Genomic DNA, 10,595 nt, shown 5'->3' on the forward strand with positions numbered 1-10,595 from the left:
TTCTATTGCTCACCTCATCCAAAGAAGACCTAGCCAAGGATTCAGGAAAACAAAAGAAAAGAAGCCAATAATTGATTGGCAATGGAGCAAGAAAGAAACATGCTAACCACTTTGAGCACTAGTGAAGTGCAGAGCCCATATTTCCTCCATCCTGGAGAGAACCCAGGAGTTGTGTTGGTCACACCACCACTAGAAGGAACAAATTATTACTCATGGATGAGATCCATGAGGAAAGTACTAAAGACTAAGAACAAGCTGAAGTTTATTGATGGCTCTATCACACCTCCACCACAATCATCTTTGGAGTATGACATATGGGATAGATGCAACAACATGGTCATATCATGGATCACAAGATCCCTCTCACCAGAGATTGCACAAAGTACCATGTACATTGAAAGTGCACAAGAATTATGGGCATATTTGAAGGAGAGATTCTCAAAGGTAGATTACTTCAGGATTTTGGATGTGTTGCAAGAACTGCACTCAATGAAGCAGGGAGACATGAGCATATCAACCTATAACACAGAATTGAAGACACTCTGGGAAGAACTAGAGTCCTTAAGAATGATACCCATGTGTGTTTGTGAAGTCAAATGCAACTGTGGATCAAACAAAGCTGTAAGGGACCAAAGAGAAGTGGAACATGTTATTTGCTTTCTCAAAGGGTTGAATGATGAATTACGTGCAACAAGAGCACAAAATTACTTATGGAGTCACTACCTCAAATAAACAAGGCCTTCTCACTAGTACAGCAACAAGTAAGACAATTCGATGAAGTCAATCCAACAAGATCTAAGGCACTGCTCAACTTCTCAAACGATAAACTTGGCACCAACATAAATGGACTACACAGCAATGGAAATCAAGATTCCCTGGACAAAGAGGAGGCAATATGCAAGGAAGAGGAAGAAGTTTTGGCAGAAGCTTTAATAGAGGTTTTGGTGGACAAAGAAATAGCGGACAAAAAGTATGCACCTATTGTAGGAGAAACGGGCATACAATAGAAACATGCTACTTCAAGCATGGTTTTCCCCCAACACACCTCAAGGAAGATCAAGACAAGACACTGGATCAGTCAATGTAACAACGACTCAAGACATGACCTCAGACAAAATTGAAAAGAATCAGGCACCAACCTATGATACAAGAAACATAGGCTTCAACTTTGGGCCAGAACAATATGTTCAACTGGAGTCACTCTTCAAGAACATTGGATCAAACAATGGACCAAGCAATGGACATAATGTAAATCAACTTAGTGTCATACCAAGAAATGACACTCAAAGCAGACCTGCCCAAGAACATCAAGAACGCTCAGGTATGAATGATCAATGGATACTTGACATAGGGGCCACTGACCATGTGTGCCCCTTCTTGTCAAAATTTAACACCTTCGAACACATAAAGCCTATCACTATAAATTTTCCTAATGGAACCGCTATCCTAACCAAGATATCAGGAACAATAATCTTCTCTGAATCACTAGCCTTACACAATGTATTATATGTGCCTACGTTTAAATATAACCTCATCTCAGTGCACAAACTAGTATCCTCATTACACTGTAAACTGATGTTTGATGGCTTAAATTGCTCTATCCAGGATATGACTACCTTGAGGATGATTGGGCATGTTGATGTTGTTGATGGACTTTACATGCTTAGAAGAGACTTTAAGAATAACTTGGATATACTGCATGATATGAACACTTTAAACACTATGCCCTTCTTTGACTTGTGGCACTTTAGGTTAGGCCATATCTCAATGAATATACTAAACTCTGTATGCAAAACCTTTAGCTATATAAAGTGTAAAAACAATCTTGTATGTGATTTTTGCCACTTGGGTAAACAAGCCAAGCTTTCTTTTCCAAATAACAGGCATAGAAGTTCATGTGTTTTTTATATTGTCCACATGGACATTTGGGGACCCATAGCAAATATTTATGTACATGACCATAAGTACTTTCTCACTGTAGTTGATGATCATACTAGACATACTTGGTTGTTCCTTATGAAATCTAAAGTAGAAGCTAGACTTCTTATGCATGCTTTTGTCCAAATGACTCACACTCAATTTGGTAAATTAATCAAAATCATTAGGACAGATAATGGTGTTGAGTTCAACACCCCTGGTTTCTTTATGGAGAAAGGAATGATGCACCAAAGATCCTGTGTGGAAAACCCTCAACAAAACTCAGTTGTTGAGAGGAAGCATATGCATATACTAAATGTGGCAAGAACCTTACTCTTCCAATCAAAGCTTCCTAAGACCTTTTGGTCCTCTGCTGTCCATCATGCAGTCTATCTCATTAACAGGTTGCCAATCCCAAACCTATAAGATTTGAGAGTCCATCATGCTGTCCATCATGCAGTCACCATATGAACTTCTTAATGACAAACTACCCAACCTACAAGATTTGAGAGTCTTTGGCTCTCTATGCTTTGCAGGCACCTTAGCTCAACATAGGACTAAGCTTGACCCTAGGGATCGAAAGTGCATATTCCTTGGGTTTAAAGACACCACCAAAGGTTACATTCTCTTTGATTTAAGAAATAGAGAAATCTTCATTTATAGGCATGTCATATTCCATGAACACATCTTTCCTTATAACACAAAACAGACTGGAGATCTCACCATCACACTAACAGAGAATGATGACTTTAATCTTCTACACCAAAGTCCAAAAGTCCATGACACAACAAACCAACAAACCAACAACCTATCCTTAGATTCCAATGGCACTGATCATACCCTTAACACTTCTACTAACTCTGAGGCCACCAACAACCTTGTTAGAAGATCTCAAAGAAATAGAAGTGCCCCTGCGTACCTGCACGACTTCAACTGCAATCTTCTCTCCCATAGCCATACTCAAACAACACCACTAAGGCTTGTCACCCCTTATCCACTGTCCTATCTTATAACACCATTTCCCCTAACCATTTGAAACACATCTTGTCTGTCCACACCAACATAGAACCTAAGCATTACTTCCAAGCAGTAAAGCACCAACATTGGATAGAAGCCATGCAAAATGAACTAAATGCCCTTGAGATAAATAGAACTTGAAGCATAGTTGACTTACCATCTGACAAGACACCTATAGGGTCCAAATGGGTTTATAAAATTAAGTACAAGTCTGATGACACAATTGAGAGATACAAGGCAAGATTAGTTGCCAAGGGATATAACCAAACAGAGGGACTTGATTACTTTGACACTTTTGCACCAGTTATTAAATTGACCACAGTAAGGCTCTTATTAGCTATTGCAGCCTCACAAAATTGGCTTGTGCATCAATTGGATGTCAACAATGCCTTATTACATGGTGATTTACTTGAGGAAGTCTATATGTTAATTCCTCAAGGTGTCATATGCACAAACCCAAACAAAGTTTGTAAACTCCATAAATCCCTCTATGGTTTAAAACAGGCTGGAAGGCAATGGTTCACTAGGTTAACCAAGTGCTTATTATCCCTTGGATACACACAATCTCATCATGACCACTCTTTGTTCACTAAGGCTTTTGACTATGTTTTTACTGCCCTACTTATATATGTTAATGATTTGGTCTTTGCTGGTAACAACCAAAAGGAAATTGATTTGGTTAAACTCTGCTTGGACACTCATTTTAAAATTAAGGATCTAGGCTCAATCAAATACTTTTTAGGCCTAGAAATTGCTAGATCCACACAAGGCATCACAATGTGCCAAAGAAAATATGCCCTTGATATACTTGCAGATACTGGTTTCCTGGCTTCAAGACCAACACCAACACCTATTGTGAAGACCACAAAATTACATCAAGACACCTCAATTCCTCACTCTGATCCAGCAACATACAGAAGATTGGTGGGAAGACTCCTATACCTAACCAACACAAGACCTGATATCAACTATGCTGTTCAAAAACTGAGTCAATTCATAGCACAACCAACCATCACTCATCAACAAGCTCTAACTCGTGTCTTGAGATACATCAAAGGAAGCCCTGAACAAGGATTATTCTACTCTTCCACATCAGCTCTTCAACTCAAGGCATTCAACGATTCAGATTGGGCAGCCTGCTTTGACTCACGCAAATCCATCACAGGTTCTTGTGTATTCCTTGGTGATTCCCTAGTTTCTTGGAAATCCAAGAAACAAACCATTGTGGCTCATTCTTCCTCTGAAGCACAATACAGAGCATTAGCATCCACCTTATGCGAAATCCAATGGCTCACTTATTTGCTTACCAATTTCAAGGTACATTTCACTCAACATTCCCTATTGTATTGTGATAATAATTCAGTTAGATATATTGCTGCAAATTCTGTATTTCATGAAAGAACTAAGCACATTGATATTGACTGCCATGTGGTTCGAAAACGACTCCAAAAAAAGCTCTTCCACCTTCTTCCTATTCAAACAACTCAGCCAACAACAGATATACTAACTAAAGCTCTAGATCCTACACCTTTTCACCACTTGCTTTCCAAGCTGGGCATAATCAATATCTATGCTCCAGCTTGCGAGGGCTATTGGAACATACTCAGTATGATGACCATAATGACTTTCCAACCAAGCCACATGGATATGCGCCACATGCTCACACCAACAACACCCAAGGCTCATCCCATGCTCTAGCATGAGTCACTGGCTCAACCAGCTCGGTTAGAGTCCTATGCACCATGGTGCATCATGTTGAGGCCCTTGACCAAAACATCATAGCTCAGTCCACGCCAAGTACCAGGCATAGTCCCCTCGGTCAGGATGCTCGAGTCAGGCGCGACGCTCGAGTCAGGTGCACATCCCTCAGTCAGACTGACGCACCAGACTTAGTTAGGCTAATATGTTACACGGTCTGGGAGCATCAACAACAGACGGCCAGGCTCATGGCCCTGACTAGCCTTGGTGCACAACAATACATGGTCAGGATCATGGCCCTGACTAGCCTTGGCACACCCGATTCCTACCCAGGCCTGACTAGCCTTGGCGCACCAGATTCCTACCTAGGCCACAAAGCATGCTCGGTCAGAGTTTATGCACATGTGAAATTAATTGGCACGTGTGTTTTATATGGGCACATTTTGTATATTCTAGAAGATGCCTCACCCTATGTTAGTTAGGCAAGCTTATTAGTTAGTTAGTTGAGATTTTCCCTTTTTTGATCAGGTTGCTTCTGTTATAAGCAACAATGTTTTCCTATATATAAGAAAGCAAATGACTATGTAAAAAGGAATCATCACATATACAAGAAAATCATTAGGTACATTAAGTCCATGTTTCACAATATTAGTAGTGCATTAGAAATAAATGTGTGCAAAATAAAGAAAAAGGGAATACAAATTTTAATGTGGAATGAAGCATAATACATTGGCATGACTGAAGCAAGTAAATAACTGCGTTGGTTAAAGAGGTTTCTTCAACATTTAGGAATGAAGCATGAAAGGTTTGTGATCCATTATGTTAGGCAAAGTACTTTGGATTTAAGAAAATTGTGATGTACCACTCTCATATAAAGCATATTGATGTTAGATATCATTGGTCACACCATACAGTTGAAGAACAACAGTTCAAGTTAGAGAAGATCCACACGTTGAAAAATCCTGCTGACTTGATGATAAAAGTTGTAGCACGTGCAAAGTTTCAACTCTATGCCAAGCTGATCGGCTTGAATCATAGATGAATGTTTCAAAAATTTCCCTATTGGTTAGAGGGGGAGAATTGTGGAGTTCAGCCATGTAAAAAGACAAATGTCATATTTCAAGGCATTCAATGTAGTAGAAAAATATTAGAACAGTGGATGCCTCAATTGTATGCAGTAAAAATTAAGGTAGTGTTTTCACCCTGCATAAATTCTCTATAAATAGAGATATTCATCTTCGGTTGCATATGCACAACAAAGAGCGAAGAAACAAAGTTAAAACTTCTAGTAGTAAGTAAAAATAGAAAGTGTAAGTAAATCTCAAAGAATATAGGGTGTATGAAATATATTGAGTTAATTTTGAGTCTCTTCTCTATTATTCATTTGTAATACATATTGTAGTATTTGAATAAGATTGTCTCATTTATTTTATCCATCCTACCTAGCCGAATTTACTCTAAAGGGGCTAGAGTTTTCATCTCAAATCTTGTAGTTCGCTAGCAACACTATTATATTAGTTTTAATAAAAGGATGAAGTAGTCTTTACAGATTTTTTGAAAGCCAATTTTCTATATTTGGATACCAAAAGTATATTTTTAATTAATCACTATATTATTGAGTTGAGAGTTTATCACTTTATTTGGTAATAGATTATTGACGTTAAAGGTATTATTTCTATAAAACAATGCTTTATTTCCCAGGATATTAACGTCGTTAGAATGAGTATACATATGTTTGTCCCATATATTGTGTCACTATATGTACTATTATATATGATTGGTCATAAAAATAATTAATTATTATTTTTTAATTGAAAATTATTTTTCTAATTTAAAATAATTTTTCTAATTTAAAATTATTTTTCAACCAATCATAAACCGATGATATATACAGTAACACAACTTGTGGGACAACATATGTGCACTCCATTAGTATATATAAATGAAAGGGGCTTGTCAAAACTTTATTTATATTCCTATCTTGATGATAAAAAAAAGACATGTTAAATTATAAATTTATCCCAACATTATATGGTACCCATTCTTTTTGCAAAAGTGAATTTCAAGTCTTAAGTGCCTAAGTATGAATGCATTAAAAACTATATCTACATTTATATTTGTAAGATGGTGAAATTTTAGTTATTATTTAGGCGGGATCAGTGAGTTTAATAAAAGTTTTAAGTGATACCTAGACTTCTAGCTTAGAAAATGATTTTCATGCTAGGTATAAGTAACTTACCATCGTTGTTTGTTTTGGTTATCTATTTGTGTTTTAGAGGTGATGACTTGGAGACAAGGTGTTTTGGATAAGGGTTATTGTTTTGCTTTGAATGTGAAAGATGATATGTGCCACGAGACCGATGATGAGCCCCATTTGTTAGAGCCCTTAGAGGTGGTTTTTGACAGTAGTGTTGTAGAGTCTCAATCTTCCACATTGTGTGATGATGTGAAAACAAGAGTTGATGAAATTATTTCAGATAAGAAACCGGAATTAAAACCTTTCCCCGAACACTTTTAGTATGTATTCTTAGAGGGTAATGATAAGAAAATGTTTATCAATAATTGCTTCTTATCATAAAAGGGGGAAGAACGACTTGCTAAAGTGCTCAAAACTCATTCTGTAGCCATCGGCTGGACCTTTGCCAATTTAAAATGGATCCGTCCAGCATATTGCATGCATAAGATTTACATGGAGAAGGGGTTCAAACTAGTTAACCAACCCTAAAGGAGGTTAAATCCGATAATGAATGAGGTAGTGAAGGTTGAGGTAATGAAGCTTCTTGAAGTTGGTATGATTTACCCCCTATCAGATGGTGTTAGCCTTGTGCAAGTAGCGCTAAAGAAGAGGGGGTGACATTAATCCCAAATTAGCATATTGAACTGATTCAACCTACATAGTTACATGTTGGAGGATGTGTATTGATTATAGGCGGCTTAACAAAGACACATGCAAGTTATTCTGGATATAACCAGATCACTATTGACCCCACAGATCAGTAGAAAACCACATTTATTTTCCCTTTTAGTGTCTATGCCTACCAACGTATGCCATTTTGGCTATGTAATACTACTGCCACATTTCAGATATGTATGTTGGCTATTTTCTCCTATCTAGTTTAGCATTGTATTGAGGTATTCATGGGTGATTTTTCCATTTTTGGGTTCACTTTATCTATGTCTGAAAAACATTGAGACTATGCTCAAGAGGTGTGCCAAGACCAACATTATCTTGAACTTGGAGAACTGACATTTCATGGTGAGGGAACGGATTGTTCTGGACCATAAAATCTCCACTAGGGGGCTTGAGGTTGATCTTGCCAAATTAGAAGTCAAAGAGAAGCTGTCTGTTTCGGCCAATGTCAAGGGAATTTGTAGTTCCCTGGACTTGTTGGGTTCTATTAGTGCTTCATTAAGGACGTCTCAAAAATTTCTAAGCCTCTAAGCAATTTGCTAAACCAAGACTCTCCCTTCCATTTTGACGAGTCTTGTATTAATGCTTTTGAGGAGCTTAAGTGCAACCTATTTACTACCCCAATTATTGCCACGCATGATTGGAAAACGATTTTGAACTTATATTATATGCAAAAGATTATGCAATTGGGTTGTACTAGGGTAAAGGGAAGAGAAAATTTGGGGGGGGGTGAATTAGTTGACTAGAAATTGTGACCACTTTTTCTTCAAAATAAAGAGTTAAAGTTCATCGGATAATACTGCATAAAATAAACAAGAATAAATCAAAGAAGTAAGGGAGAAAAGAGTACACAAAGATTTTTTATTGGTTCACCTTCTTGTCCACCGAAGGCTACGTCCAGTACTCTTGCAACACAAGAGATTTTCCACTAAATATTATGAGTTGTAATGACAATATCTCACTCACAGATCTCTATGTACCTTACACACTCACTAATACTTATCACCTTGGAAAACACCTTTCCAAGTAACTCTATCCCCTTTCTATTCACAACCCATGAAAGAAAGTAATTACAATGAATGAAAATTTCGAATGATGGCTTGGATTGCCTTTACAAGTATGAAATATAATAACACTTGCAATCCAATCAACTCTTTTGTATACTTAGTAACTAATGTTCTTTACATTTTACAAAACTTTAAAACACATTACTTCAAGCAACTCGGAAAAATAACTTTGAAAGTTTGAGTTCAAGTTGCTAGAAGTGCATAAAACTATTTCAAAAAAGTGTAGGAAAGTTAGTAGGAAAGTTGTGAGAAAAAGTGTGAAAGATTTATGAAAGAGTTGTTTTTTGATTGTAAGTTCTAAGACCTTTAAATTGGCTTTCCAATCAGTCATTGTGCCTTTATGAAAGAGTAAAAATTGTTTGGAATGAAGGCATTTCGTTTGGGATGAAAACCCTTGAGTTTCAAATCTGAAAAACTGATGTAACAGCTCTCAGTAACCGATTACAGCAAGCGGGTAATTGTTTATCCAAATGTGACATTTTGAAAAATTACATTGAGTAATCGGTTACTCACTTGAGTAATCGGTTACTCAAACTCTCTGTCCAAAAGTGAATTTAAAATTCACTTAGAGTAATCGGTTACTTAAATTTGTATAATCGGTTACTCCAATTTAAATATTGTTGGATAACTGATTCTCACTCATATAACCCGTTATTTCATGTTTCATAGTATTTTGAAAAATGTTTTCATTTAAACTTGAAGTGTTTCAATTTCTTTTAAAGCATTTTGAGCATTACTACTTTGGTATATTAAAGAGTATAGGATAGAAGTACCTATTTAGACTTAGACTAATTGTCTTGAAGCTTTAATCTTCTTGCTCTTCATAAGTAATCTTCCTTTTCTTCTTTTTGGTGATGTTGGTGTCTTCATCAAAACCTTGCCAAGGTTATGAGCAAAAATCTTCTTCACAATCTCCCCTTTTTGATGATGACAAACCAAGATCTTTTGACAGTATAATTTTCTTGAGAGCAACATACTTTGAGATATGTTGAAGTTTGACTTGAGTATGTTCCCCCTTTATTTTTGAGTAATGTGCCTTAAATAATTTTACAGAAAATACACTTCCCCAACTTTTCTCCCCTTTTTGACTTCATCAGAAAGTAAAAAAGCAAAGATAGTCTAGCACAATATATATAACATACATACACTTATATAATCAATATGATATCATATACTCATGTATAGATCTAGATATAGATAAACAAGTATTGTAATGCATAAATAAGATGTTTCAAACATGTATCCAAGAATGGAACAATAAACCACAAAACATCATAAAGTAATTTGTCTAGGAATATGCAGCAATAACTTACAAAAAATAAGCATAATTAAAAATTTGTCCGAATTTTTAAAAATAATACAACCAGAAAATCCTAACAACATATGTTTTAAGACTCAGGCTCTGAATTATCTTCATTAATATCCATGCTATCCATCCTAGAGGAGAGGCAATGAAGTTCATATTGGATTTGTTGATTCCGAGAGTCGAGAGCATCCATTCGGTTAGTGATGTAGCCTCAGAGAGAAAACAACTCATCCATAATCATTTGGTTTGTAGGCATGGCAGTAGATGAGTACGATTGAGCATGAAACTCAGACGGTTGTGGTTCAGGAGGATTAGGAGGTTCAGGTTCAGATGGATCAGTAGCAGCAGTCAGTTTATCGGTTCTATGTTTATAGGTGCGAGTTCAAGGGTCTTGGGTGAAACCCATTTTATGGATCACTTCCACATCTATTTGGCTTTCTCAAAGATTCAGAGGCACCTTTGTTTCAGCAATTGTAGAAACACCGAAATACTGAAGAATGTTGGTAATGAAGATTGTATATGGCAAAGCACTTTGAGTACCTTTAACAGTCCACATTTGTCTCATTATCATTAGAGCACAATTGATCTTGATGTTAAACTTTAAAGCATACATCAACTGGAGTTCTATGTCACTTATTTGAGAATGATTTTAAAATTTTGGTAAGATGACATAACTCAA

Source organism: Lupinus angustifolius, chromosome LG01, assembly GCF_001865875.1.
Source record: "Lupinus angustifolius cultivar Tanjil chromosome LG01, LupAngTanjil_v1.0, whole genome shotgun sequence".
NCBI lineage: Eukaryota > Viridiplantae > Streptophyta > Magnoliopsida > Fabales > Fabaceae > Lupinus > Lupinus angustifolius.